This window comes from Chanodichthys erythropterus, chromosome 14 (genome assembly GCF_024489055.1).
Source record: "Chanodichthys erythropterus isolate Z2021 chromosome 14, ASM2448905v1, whole genome shotgun sequence".
Taxonomy (NCBI): Eukaryota; Metazoa; Chordata; class Actinopteri; order Cypriniformes; family Xenocyprididae; genus Chanodichthys; species Chanodichthys erythropterus.
Window position 1 is genome coordinate 31,021,524 of NC_090234.1, and position 14,416 is coordinate 31,035,939.

Consider the following 14,416-nt stretch of genomic DNA (forward strand, 5'->3'; position numbering starts at 1 on the left):
TTTTTTAAATAAACATATTAATATTTTGTTCAGCAAGGATGCATTACTTTGATTAGAAAAGACATTTATAATGTTACAATAGATTTATAAATTAAATAAATGCATTTCAGAATCCTGAAAAAATGTATCACAGTTTCCACAAAAATTATTAATAATATATTGATAATAACAATTTTCATTTTTATTGAGCACCAGATCAGCATATTAGAATGATTCTGAAGGATCAGGTGACACTGAAAACTGGAGTACAGTAATAAATATATATATATTTTTAAATATATTCCAAAACAGTTATTTTAAATTGTAATAATATTTCTCAATATTGCTGTTTTTATCTTTGATCAACCAAATGCAGCCTTGGTGAGTATAAGAGACTTCTTTCAAAAAACATTAAAAAATCTTACCATCCCAAAACTTTAGAACGGTAGGGTACATGAAACTTTATGGCTGCCTTTATATTTTAGGAAGAAGGTTATTATATTTGTGTGTCCATGGCTTAAAAATGATCAAAAAACCCTGACCTATGAATTTCATTAATTCACTGGTCACTCCTCATCAAAGCTGGAGACTTCCTAGTAAATCAATGGCCAGACCCTCATGAAGCTTAAATCTTCTCAGCACAATGGTCTCAAGCAGGTCTCAAAGCACCAGAGGCATGATTCACAGTCTCTGCATTGGGTATGTTTTATGAGTTTTATTTTCATGCAGTTCTGCGCTAAGCGTTCTATTACTATTTGATATGCTTCTGCTTCCTGTTGAGTAGGGTGGGCTGCACTCCAGGGCCCTGTGGCAAATGCCACCTCCAGTGGCTTCCTCTCAGTGCCTGCCAGCAAAGCATCAGGGGCCTCTGATGTCATAGCAAAGGGCCGCTGGAGGTCACCTGGGTGACCAGATCCTACGGCCGCACCAGCGTGTAGGGAAGCTGAGTACGTGTGCTTCCTGCAGGAAACAGCTCGGAGTGATTAATGATGGCTGCATTGTTCAACCTATGCCACCATTTTGTTTAACTTTTCCCTAGTTATGCTCTAATCCATCGGATCTGACCTCATTTTTCCCCACTCCCAGAGCAGACGCAGTGCAATTAAAGCTTTGGATCTGTTTTAGGGTCAGCTCAGACACTCAGTCTGGCACAGGCGTCATTTCCCTCTGGCTGCGTTATAGGCGCTTCTGAAAGTGTTCCTCAGGTGTGGCAGTGACGCGGTTTCTCTCGTGAGGGCACTAACGTTGTGTTGATTCAGTGCCGAGCAATTGCCTCCAGCTCTTCCTGTGTGGAGTTTGTCTTTGCGGGCTGGCTTATTTTTCCACTCTATCGTTTATGTCGATCTCTTGCTTTTATCATCTTTGATGGGGTCAGAGGTCATCAGTCTTTTCAGGGCAATGATGTACATTTGATAGACAGCTGTCTCTCCATTCTTCATTCCCATTTTACATTGGATGTGTGTGTTCCTCATGTAAAATTCTGGCTGTTTATTTACTTTCAGAAAAGAAACTCAAGTTTTTCATTAACCATGTCCAAGTGTGGATATACATGCATTTGAGAATAATTCTGTGAATTTTTCCCCCCCTCCACCACAGATAAGTTTAACCACATCTTAAATTGTGTCCCAAGGACTCTGGTGGAAATGACATTTAAATACTTTTGGAATTATATGGTTGAGACTGTATCCTAACACAATTTCACGAGTTCGTTTCCTCATAAAATCTTTAAGCTAATAAGGTTAAGCGTATTTGGCTTGCTGTCCGCTGTGGAGGGGCTCGAGGAAGCAGCTTCAACTCGAGCTTGGACCCAGGGACTACTAGTGCATGGAAGAGGAGTACGATAGATGAGATGCCTAATTTATGTGGTGGAGTTGGGGAGGTGGAGGGATATCGAAACAACTAATGCCAGAGCAGGGTGAGTAGCTGCTTATATGCTCTGGATGTAATTGAAAGATTAGGGTTCCCTCCTCTTGAGATTATGGTTGAGTTTCACTAATTGAAAGATTAGATGGGTAAATATGTTCTCAAGTAATTTTTTCTTGATTTTTAAAATAAATTCCATGATATTTTATATGTTTATAAACATACTGTGTAAATAAAACACAACACAAACATAAAACCACCCAAAGTTGGATGAGTGTTCAGGATATTTTCCAGTATCCATATCCAAAATTTTTATAGGGATTGGGTGTGTTTGTTCTCTGACGTATTTTCCTGACTGAAAATGGTGCCCTGACCTCAACTGGTCAATGTCAATTTTATTTTGTATCCCACATTTGCCCTACCATTTAAAGTTTACAACTTTGTTGTTTTTGTGAAGTTGTTTTTCTGAAGGCAAACCACAGAAAGATGTCCGCAAGAGGTGATGATCCCTGTTATCCTGGCTTCATGTTTGTGCTGTCCCTCAACCCTTACACCTTTCCAGCCCTCTCTCTTCTTTTTTCCTCCCTCATCTCATTGAACATGCTTTTCATTATGGACATTCGGTTCATATCTGCACATCAGAGCACAGGCCCTCTGCCCCTCTCTGACCCACCCTGGGTCAGCCTGAACCAGGGGCCAGTGCTGCCCTTTGGTGAGTCTGGAGATTTATTCTAATAAGTACTGCGCTTTTGACAGGTTAAAAGCTGACCTCTGCAGCCCGCCAGATATCCAGGTGTCAGCGTCCTTGTGTTCCCTGTCCGCTTTTATCAGCTGGGCAGGGAAATGTAAATTAAAAGAAGCATAAAAATAGATGATGGGACAAGTACCTTTCTCTCCTTTTTTTCCTTGCCTATTTTTTTTTTTTTAATCTCCAGTTGCCCTCTGTGCTTTTGTTCAGGCAGCCTGTTATGTTATGTTTAGGGAAGTGTTAGCTGTCATTTGGACCGTTAGGTAGAGCATGATACCGATGCTAGGAACGACTTTATGCATGTTGCCCCTGTTCTCTACTAAGACCAAAATGATTGAAATGTTGTTTGTGTATCATTAAATACAGTTTGAAAGCATTTAGGCAGTGTGCTGTCCTTTTTTTTTTTCTTTTTTTTTTTTTTGAAGGCCTGTTATTTGCCCTGGCAAATGTATTTCAGTTCCACTTCTTCATTAGATCAACATCTTGATGAGTTTTGGAAAAATACCAGAACCAAATGACGTTCAGTTCCGTTAAATATGCATTCTTCTGCCAACCAATGTAGTCTGATTCCTGAATGAATTACTCCTGTGAACCGGTTCTTTTTAGTGGCTAAAAACATAAAGAATAATCAGTGTAGTCTGATTCCTGAACAAATGACTCTTATTAACTAATTTGTTTTAGTGACTCAAAAATATACATCATAATCAGTGTAGTCAGATTACCGAACAAGTGAATTTATGAGTGAATATATGAGTGAATTTATATGAGGACTCTCCAAACTATTGTCAGATACACATAGAAACTATTGTCAGATTAAATATATATTGTACAGTAGAATGTATTTCTCTATGTAATAGCTAGTAATAATACCGTTTTGTTAATGAATATCACAATTCATCCATGTTATAATTTAATTTTGTAAACCTTTGTGCAGCATTTTGTTTGCAGAAAAATGAAAATAATTGCTCAAATTTCATTTGATTTAATACATGATTAAATAAATTAAAGTTTTATGCATTCTTTTGATTACCGCAGTTGATAATAAATTTGTTTTAAATCCTAAAACACAGAGTCCCGAAAAATTTAAAACGGACAACACAGAATTTCATAGGGCAATAATGTTAAAAAAAAAATGTGAAAATATGAAATTGTTAAAGATTTATGAATTCAATTGATTAGACATCCTTTGTTATTATTAAAATGTAGTTAAACCTTTAAAACAAAATCCAGAAAAATTCAAATGGAAAACACAGAATTTGCGAAAAATTCCTTAGAAGAAATCATAATTCCCATCTTGATATCAGTAAGATTTTTTATGCTTCTCATCTCCATCCCTCTTTATCTTCCTCTGGTTCTGTTTCTTTTACTAAGTGAATCAGGCATAACATTCACTAAACGGTTTGCTGCCTTAATCATTACAAAATTCCAGATCTAATTGTGACGTTAATCTCTCAGATGATAAGTGTTTTTCTTCTTCCTGACGTTGTAATGATGTTCAAATGTACAGAGGGACAGAAGATGATTTAAGGCTGTTATTATGCCAAGGACAAAGGCTAGCACACTCTATAAGAGGCACTGTTCAGTGTTTGTTTCTGTACGTTTTCAGAATACTTTGGATGTTTTCTTTGATGTGCGGCTCAGACGCAGTTGTGCGGGGGGTGGTATGGAGCGTACCGTGTGTTTGGGCGTGTGTTTGTTGGGGTGGGTGGTGGGGTGTTCTTTGTGGTGTCTGATTTTGTTTCTGTATGTTAATAGATTTAAGTGGCACATCTTTGAAGTGCCTACCAGGAGGTCTGTTAGTGGCTATATCGTAACGGCTCACAGATGCCATTGTATACATGACTGTTATTGGTTTAGCAGAGCAATCAGCCACATCCTTGCAACATGGAAGGAAAGTACCACTATAGAATATTTGGACAATGTGATAAAACCTCAAGACATGAATACAGAACATCTCTTTAACAGATCTAACATCCTTACAAATCAGTTGTTCTACATTTATTGCATTCGTCACATTTTCCCATCCATTTTTGTTACATGTTTAAGTGAAGAATTGATGTTTGAATCCATATTTTGTTGTTTTGGTCCCAGTTTTGCCTCAGCTTTAACTATATGTGCATGTTTAGAGGTGCATGAAGAATGTTCTCAGGCAAATGCCAGTGGAGTGACCATTTTCCAGTTCTTCCAGTGCTTTTTGATTTTCTGTTGTTTTTTGCAGTTATTTGACTAAATCCCTTTGGTTCTGACTGAATAAATTGATCAGCACTGCATGGTGATTGGAGATTTTAGGCCGTTAAGTTGCCTCTCCATTGTTGTGTCCATTTCAATTGGCTGGGGTTGTGACCAAGATGCGTTTCCATTGGCTGGACCTGGATAACAGCATCCCACCCCCACTGTCTCAGCAGTCGTCATGGCTGTGAATCTACTTATTTAGGATTCAGGATGAGCGGAAAAATAGGGAGGACTCTCGCTGCAAATATCTCCAATTCTGGCATCTTTGTTTTGCTATTGATTACATTTTCAGAGTGCCCTCCTGTGGTATGGTGCTCCCTGTGGTGTCTGGGCTGGTAAATTCATTTTGGGACAGAGGAGGCATGCATTAATCTGTAGTGTGAAGCCCAGACACATGTCATGCTACCTCGCTCCTGCCGCTTGACCTTTGCTCGAGAAATTCCTTTACAAAGGTCACCAGGTTACCATTGCCCACCTGGAGAGATTCTGGTCTCCACTAAGTCCTGATACATCCATCACCCTGCAGAAAGGGCTGCTGCTCACAGATACTGGGCCACACTGGTTCTAACTCTACACAACATAATTCATAATTTAATTTCTTGAATTTCAAGTTTTTTATACAGTACGCTACTGTTCAAAAGTTTCGTGTCTGTATTTTTTTTTAAAGATATCCCTTATGCTCACCAATGTTGCATTTATTTGTGCAATGGTAAAACTGAATTTTCAGTGCCTAAATCATTCTGAAATGTTGATTTGATGCTCAAGTAACACATTTTATCAGTATCAATGTTGAATATGGTTGTGCTGCTTAATATCTTTGTGGAAACATACATTTTCCCCATGATTCTTTGAATAGAAAGTTTAAAAATTAACATTGTTTAATTAAAAATGTCTTTACTGCCACTTTTGATCAATTTATTGTAGGGCTGACCGATATATCGCATGCGATTGTCATGCACATTTCGTCAGTAAAGCCGGTTCCCTGATTACCGCTAAATCGCCATCACCTGCTTTCAAATGGAGTGGCATTTAATAGACAGAGCCGTAGATCACTGACAAGCTACGCAATATTGCGTTCATATCGCAGATGAATCGCCTTCGATAATGAATGCGATATTGCGTAGCTTGTCAGTCTAATTTATTGCATCCTTGCTGAATAAAAAAATTACTATCTTTTAAAAACTTACTCTTGGTAGTGGAACTTCATAACAAAGATAAATAGGCAGCATTTGACATAGATTTTATTTATATTATAAAATTAATCTCAACCCTAAACCTGAAAAGATTATACATAAATTAAAAAATAATCATTTTACAAAAAAAAAAAAAAAAAAAAAAATATATATATTAGAACATTGTTTGATCAGTTTTAATTCAGTTTTATCATACATACAATATACATTTATCTAACTTACCATCTTATATTGAGTCTTATATAGAGTATTTTAATTTAGTTCAAATCCAACCAATGAATCAATTTCCATTCATCCTGGTTGTTCATCCATTCTGAATCCACTGTAATGAATACGACATGACAATTGAGAGTATTTCTCTACTTTAAAGTGCTTGAAGTCAGATCGAGAATAAAAGATTGGGGAGACCAAGGATGGACAAAAAGGAGCCAGACAGAGCTCCCCTGAGGAGCCTGGATGAATAAGCTGCGGAACAAGCTTGGTGTCAACAGGTGGGATGATTCTTAGCCATTGTGGCTGCCTTTGTCCTTCTCCCTGCACCACAATAGGATGTCCCCTGTTGGCCCCTGAATAAATATTGCCAGTACTGAGGCAGAGGTGCACAGTAGCTGTATTGAGCTTAAGTGGAAATCAATGTTGATCCATTGAGCCAGTGCTGCCAACCCCTGCTTGTAACACAGGTGTTTACGTTAATGGCGATGCTGGCATAATCGCACACTCCCCTAAAGGTCAGACGGGGGCATGTTTACCTTGCAGTGCAGTTCTTTGTGTGGTGCTGTGATTTCAAGCAGTACCTCACAGCTACAGATAATTCTATAAATGAGAAATGGCATTTGGGGGTAACATGAACACAACAGTTCAGAGAAAATTACATATAGCTGTACGTAATCACTCTATTGAGCTTTTCTGCGCACACTCCAACTTCTCTTGCAGAGATTCTTTTGTATTCACAAGTTTTAATTAAGAAAGGTGCACACCTGATTATTATAGATATAGAATAAGTATTGAAGGCACTAAAATGTCATCTCAAAGCCATCCTCAAATCAATCATAGCTAAATTACACTCTCTCTATACAGTACTAAAGGTACTTTATTATTGTAATAAAGAATAACAAGCTGTTGGTTTAGTAACAAGCATTTCAGTCGTCTTTATTCAGGTTATTTTAAGTGATGCTTCCTTTGGAAGAGTAGATTCAGCTGTGGTGGGCTGCATCTGCTGACGAATTTGATTAGAAGTCGAGGTCCGACTACCAAATTTTGTTTTCATTTCTCTGTGGTGAGGAGCACAAGATCTTACTAATTTGATTCACAACAAACTCGTTTTCTTAAGAGTCGCAGTTCTTCGCCCTTGTCTAGTCAAGCAGAACGACTTTGGGTTATGACGGGCAGTGGAGGGGCCTTGGATGGATTTAAAAGGGGTTAATGGTGCAACACTGGTAAATTCTCCACCTAAATCCAATTCATTCTATAGATATTGGGTGGATTTTTATTCTATTAGTACTTTTTCTAGCTCACGTGTGAGCATATGACTGGCATATGGGTGAGGGCGTGAACCAAAGCATTGGTTTATAGTGTGAAAAATAGTTAAGCAGAAGGTTGGCTTCCCCTAACCTCTGTTTGTTGGTCCTGTGGAGAGAAGCCTGGCCGTAGGGGACGCTAGCTGTGGAAATGGATTATGATCACTACAGAGAGACCGTGATATGGCGAATGTGATGAATGAGGTTTGGTAGAGCAGCCAACACCATACTACTCAGTCTAAAGACAGTAGCGACTTCTCGGCTTTGATCTGAAATGCTTTTTTAAATTTTTTTTACCACAACATTTAAAAATAGGTCGCTGTATGAGATGCTTAGTAAAGGCAAATGAAATCACTTATTGGATTTAATCTATTTAATATCCTGTTTTTATTTTATTTTATTTTTTATTTTTTTAATAATTACTCATGCACTCCAGACATTTGATACAGAGCTTGGCATTAATAAATAATGTTCTCTAAATTCATAATATCATCTTGTCCCCAGCAAGGCAACATTTGATATTACATTAAAGGCCTAGAGGAATTTTTTTTTTATTTATATATTTTTTTTTTTGCCAGAATCTCATCCAATCATATTTCTAAAAATACTGCGGAACATGCTTCACTCAAATATCTACTGCACTTTTTTTGGTCCAAAAGAGACAAAAATTCCCCTTGCTATTTATTTTCTTTTTGTGCCCCAGTCTTTTTTGAAAGTCCTTTATTTGATTCCATGACTCCCTCTCTTTCTCTCTTTAACCGATTCTCTTGATAGCAATTTAATTTAATCTGGGGGGCTCCAAGCAGCTACGTCCTTTGATGTTTCTTTGACAGGCTCTCATAACACATCAGATTTGATCTAACCTTTCTTGCTGGATAGAAAGAGAGAATAAAGATCAATTATTAGGTAAATTTGAAGTTGCATTAGAGGCTTTTTTTGCCACTTCCTAGTTGCTTTAAGTGCCCATCTGTCTAAACATCTCTCAATTTTTTCTTCCTTTTTTCTGATCATTTCCTCGACTTATTCATGAGCCATGGGAGCCACGCTTTGTAGTCTCCATGTAGCCGTTTCGGCCTACCCCCACTGAATACAGCTATGTGCCTGCATAAAATATCTTTTTCACTCTGCCTGCAAATTCTCTGAACTCTGTTCACATGAATGGCCCAACTTTCTGAAGCTTTTTTCTTTCTTTACACCCTCTCACACCCTCCCTCACTCTCTTATCCTTTGCGTTGTGTCCTTCGTTTTGGATTTGTATGCAGAAAATCACTGCTGTGGCCACAAAGCACAGTACATCACTCCAGATCATTTTCAGACGCCCTGCTGTGTGAGTTATAAAGAAGGATCCCTTAATGACACTTTGACTATTAACAATGTTTTAAGTCAATATGTCTCTTCTAGTTTTCTCTCTATAGGCCAATAAATGTAAAAAATGGGGTGTTTAATGTAACTGGGTCAGACTTATAGCTGAGTAGAGGTTCTCATGGCTTATGTCTCTACTACCAGTCTCATAATGGTTTAAGAGTGGATCATCATTTATTTCCTGCAGGCTTTATTTTGCTAAGTGTGTGTGTGTGTGTGTATGTATTTGTATATATAAGTGCAGCAAATATATAATGTTTGCCTTAGCAAGCATTACAAATCAAGTACTGTGCAAATTACATTCAAATGTTTTTACATGACTGCCATTTACAGATGGGAGGAGATTGTTTCTGTGTATTGGAACTACTGTTATGGAATCAGGATGCCACAGACAGCAACACAGGAATGTTCCAGTCAGTGAAATCACAGCCAAATACAGTGCTTGTGCCACACTCTGAATTCCCAGCATCCCACACGGGCGTTAGCTGCATCACCTCGACCCGTGGCATGTTTGCGCTGTTTAAACGGCACACCTCAAATGAGAATGACCCGTGGTCGTCGGCGAGGTTGAATCCTCTGGCTGACTGCCAAAGACAGTATTTTCACAGAGGCACCGCACAGGCCATCTCGGGAAGACAGAGCTGTGGTGTGCTTTAGGCTGCCCTTATGGCTGCTCGTCTTAAAACGCTCATCTATCTGATTGCACAGTAAGCAGACTGGGGATGCGGCGCTTGGCGGCTGGTGTCACAATCTGCCCCTCACAATAGCCTGGGCAAGTGCCAACACAGACAATCTGGAAAGGGTTTTAGTCTATTTTCAGTAAGCAAAAGGTTTAAAAATAACATTCACAGCTTTTTATTAACTAAACAGAGCAGAGGAACGGATGGTAAGTGAGAGTGAAGCCAAGGTATTGTATTCTGAATGGAATGTCTGTGTCTGGTAATGCAGTTGTATAAATGATTTAAATGTTTTGTTTCTCTTTTCTGCTTCTCAGTATTCAAATCAGGTGTTCTTATTTGATGAGAAACAGAATAACAGATCTACTGCCACAAATATATAAAATATTAAAACATCTTGCCGTTAATTTTTAGTGCGGTAGTTGCTGAGTGACAGAGTTGTCTTGATCAAATGGATGTTGTCAGGGCGCCAGCATTGTGTCTGGAAGAAGCCGGGCAGAGGAAGAGGAGGATGCTGTGGTGTGCCTCTTTCTCCTGGGCAGGGTACAGGAACTGGAATCAGGCCAGCCTACAATCACCGTGGTAGGCTAGTAGCCAGCTAAGCATTAGAGAAAACCCTCACAGTGGAGCTCAATGAACTCAATGCGTCTCAGTTTCAAGTGCAGTTAATGCAGTTTTGTTGAATGAATGTTGGTGGAACGTTAATGGAACATTGGTGACAATGACAAATACCTGTCTTTCAGAAATACACGTTTTACCAAATGTGGGCCTTTTAGAGGCCATTGTCATCAAAGACACCATATGTTAGATGAAGCATGTATTTGTGTTGCTTTGACTGATGACACAAGACATACTCATGACAGACGTTCTGTTCTGTCTTTCAAATTGTTGTGTTGTTCGTAATACCAGTAGACTTTAAAATACTCCAATATGAATTTAAATAGTTTTCATTTGCTGTTGTTTTCATGTTTCTTTCTTGTTTGCTTTGCATCTTTGAGCTAACTCCAAATTTGCCCGTGACCTAGTTTAGGTCACATTAAGTTATTACAAATTTTGACGGAACCTGATACCAAGTGGAACCTCCCAGAAGCTTGTAAAGTGGATGCAAACAAATGGCTGTCGGTTCCTAATGCATTTGCTTTACGTATGTGGGTGCGCGAGGGTAGCAAAGGGAGCTGTAATGGATCATGTTTGTGTTTTTTTAATAAACCCAAGCAATATTTCAGAATTAAGGACAAGCGAAGTGTACATCTGCATCGGAAGATAAGCAAATTTCGAGGATATTTAAGGCGAACGGGAGTCCGATGTGACTGCGCCGAGGACGTACCCATGTCCTACTCAGCACCTCTTGTGTTGTGTGTGCTCCACACTCCAGCCTACATGTAAGGGTGAGTGATAAATTAGAAAGTGTTGGGTTTAATTGACTGAAGCTCAGTACACATTGCTCTTTGGATGCTGGGGAGGGACGGTGGATAATGGAAGTATTGTTTCACCCGGTCGCCATGTCTCAGCAGGAGGACAGGGGGAGGTTGTGGGAATAGCAAGCCGTCCTGGAGGACAGGGCTCTGACTGCACTTCACATCAACCTTCAGATCCTATACAGACAACCCCCCGCTACCCTTCTGCCTCCAGTATGCCCGGGAACTATTCTGGATCATTCTATATATCAGACACATTCATTGTTGTTTATTCCCTGCATGCTTCCCAGATTCAACAGCCATCCAATTGAGTGATCGACTGAAATGAAAATTCTTCCCTAAAATAGAAAATTCTGGGCCTACTGGTTTGGAAAACATAAACCAATTGTTTTGAATATCTGATAGTTCTATTAATGTTATAATATTAAGCAATTAATTGATTTACACTAACTGCCTTCTGTTAATGTAATTTATAGTGTAAAGTGTGGTTAGCATATGTCAGTGTTGGTCAGAGTAATATTTATTTAAGAAAACCTAATTGCAAACAGATATTTTGCTTTTTGACATACTCTTGTGATACGCAAAACATATTCGCAGTCTCATGAGGACTGTTATACAAGCTTATATCTCTAGTCCTCATTGAGCCTGTGCTGGATTTCTCCACATGCATCTCAAGACGCAAGAGTGCAACAGTGCAGACTCAGTCTCACTGACTACAAACAGTCTCTTTTCAGTAAGATACCATCATCAGCTGGTGTTTATGGTAAAGGGGATTAAACCTCAATCATACACTCTGAAAAATGCTGGGTTAAAAATAGCCCAAGTTGGGTTAAAGATGGACAAACCCAGCAACTGGGTTAAATATTTGACCCAACCTACTGGGTAGTTTTATTTAACTCAACTATTGTTTAAAAATTGCTATATTCTCCATGTCAAAGTTTCTGATATTCGATTTTCTCTTTTTTTCATAAATAAAAGCTGTTTAAAAAAAAAAAATAATAATAATTGTATAATAATAAATTGTATAAGTTTAATATTGGCTTGACTGTGTATCGGTGCGTCTGTGCGTCTCTATCAGTAAGCCATGGACTCGGATCTATCTATGCAAGCAGAAGGCAAAAAGCCTGTTGTTTATGGAACTCTTTCATTTTATCTGTGAATGCCAGTTATATAATAAACCCTTTTCACAGACTGTGATGAGCGTTTCCAAAATTATCATCGCATATCTAGTAGTTTGTCATATTTTCATTTAAAATAAATTTGAATACACATTTATAATGCTATATATTGTTATATTACCTTGTCAGTAAATTACAAAAAATTAATTAGCGCTGCTGCAAGGGTGTTTCTAATATAGCTGAAAGAGTGATGCCAAATTTGACATCTTTCTCTTCTGACAAATGTAATCAAACTCTATTTTTTTTTTTCCCGTTTTTGGAAAGTCGTGGAAATTCTATCACAGATTTTTTTTATAATATTTTGTTGTTGGAACAAATGGAAATACAAATATAATATTTGCTGTCATCTCCTGTTCATCACTACAGAAGTTTATGTTAATGTTAAAAGGGTCTATATTAATGCTGTTAATTACGTCTTGGTAGGGGTTGTGTAGCTGTGCCATTGGAGATGGTCTAACTGGCAGATACAAAACAGATACATGGTTAGTTACTAGCGAGTCAGTCATGAAACTTTCAGATCTTAGAATTTAATATAAACAGCTTGTAAAGATGCAATTCACTAGTCGTGTTTTCACCAATTTATAGGCATAAAATTAGAATTAACATGGAAGCTGTGTCCAAGAGATGTCTATTCACCTCTGTGCTGGCACAGATGCCCATGTTTCTCTGCTTTGACACTAACATCAGTGTGGGGGTGGGATACACAAGGTTTTATGCCTCACCCCACAGAGCAGTAAAATCTTTCTGGACCCACATCACACACTCACTGGTTTTATGGTGTTTGGTGTTGAAACATTTCATTCTGAGTGAGTGTTTCATCCCCTTGTCTTGTGTTTTTATACAACTGTGCACCAGTGATCCCAGCATGCACTTTCTTGGCAAAATTGTGTAATGGTGTAAAAGTGTCACGTTCTGAGAAATTATTGAAATTTGGCTGGGGGACATAGGAATTTTGACGTTATGTCCTTAGCGTTATATTGCTCTTGGTGCACTCGGTGTTGTACTAGGCAGCACAGTGATAAACCTACGGCTTAATATCAGCGAATGCAGCCTTGTGAATTAAATCCTTCAGGGAAATCTTATGGCTTCTAATTAAGTGGATTAGAATTAATCAAACAAGAGCGCTGTGTTGGATACACGTTGGAGGAAATACAGAACATGTACACAAAGAGTATTACATGTCTTACATCTCATTACAAAACTCATTAAAACTTGCTTAATTACAAGCTCTCTTGACCAAATGCGCTTTGTGCGAGCCTTATGAAGTCATTTAGATCAATTAAAAGTCTCTTTTTCTGATAAAAGTTAAAGATCTACATGCTTTTGCTTGCTTGATATACATCACAAGTTGGAGAGAGCTCAAGAAGAGCTCAAGTGAGAATTTTAACATCTTTCACTGTCACTGTCTCTCCAGGTATGTTTTGCAAATAGCTTTTGGTGTTTTGGTTTCCAAATAAGAAATTAATTTTTCAGTATGGAAAAAAAGCTGCAGGTGTTTATAACCAGAGTTCTAAATGTTTCTATAGTGACAACAGTTTGTTATTCTTCATGGTATGGATGCTGTAGAGTAGACTCTTCTCTTTGATTTCTGTTTGATAGAGAATGAATGTCTGTGATTTCCCAAAGGCTTCAGTTGTCAAACGTCCAGTTTGCATTTACAAAGCGAAGAGAAAGGAACCAGAAAGGCTGCCACATCCTGTGCTGCTTGTGTTTTATTGGCTCGTCAATATTCTGAGCTGCACCTGTCTGGGGTGCAGCGGGGCTCGAGGTACCTGGCCAATAGGACATCCATCACCTGCCATCTGAACAAAAGTTCATTACAAAGTCACGGTGGAATGGTATCTAGTGGATTTAGCTGTATTCTGCTATTCTGTTTGTTGTTCCCGTTGTCATAACAAGCCAAGGTTGATCTCGGCAAGGCGGCGTGTGCAGGGTTGCTAGCAAAACAGCAGGAAAATGCAAACGGGGAGGGGGTCTAATCCCCCCCGAGAAGCCCCCGCACCAAGCCCTTTGATCTACCTCATCCTACCTCCTCCAATCACTTCAGCTCCGTGACCCCTCTCTCCCTGAATCTGCCTTGATTACTGCCAATACAATTTTAACATGGTAAAAGAAAATCACATATGTATTCGTGGAATCCGTTTCCCTTTCACTGCCTACCAAGCCTTACCCTCCTCTCTTCTCAAAGGCCCTGAACTAACCCACCTCTCCATTTCCAGTGCTGTACATACTTTTCATTGTAAAGCAGA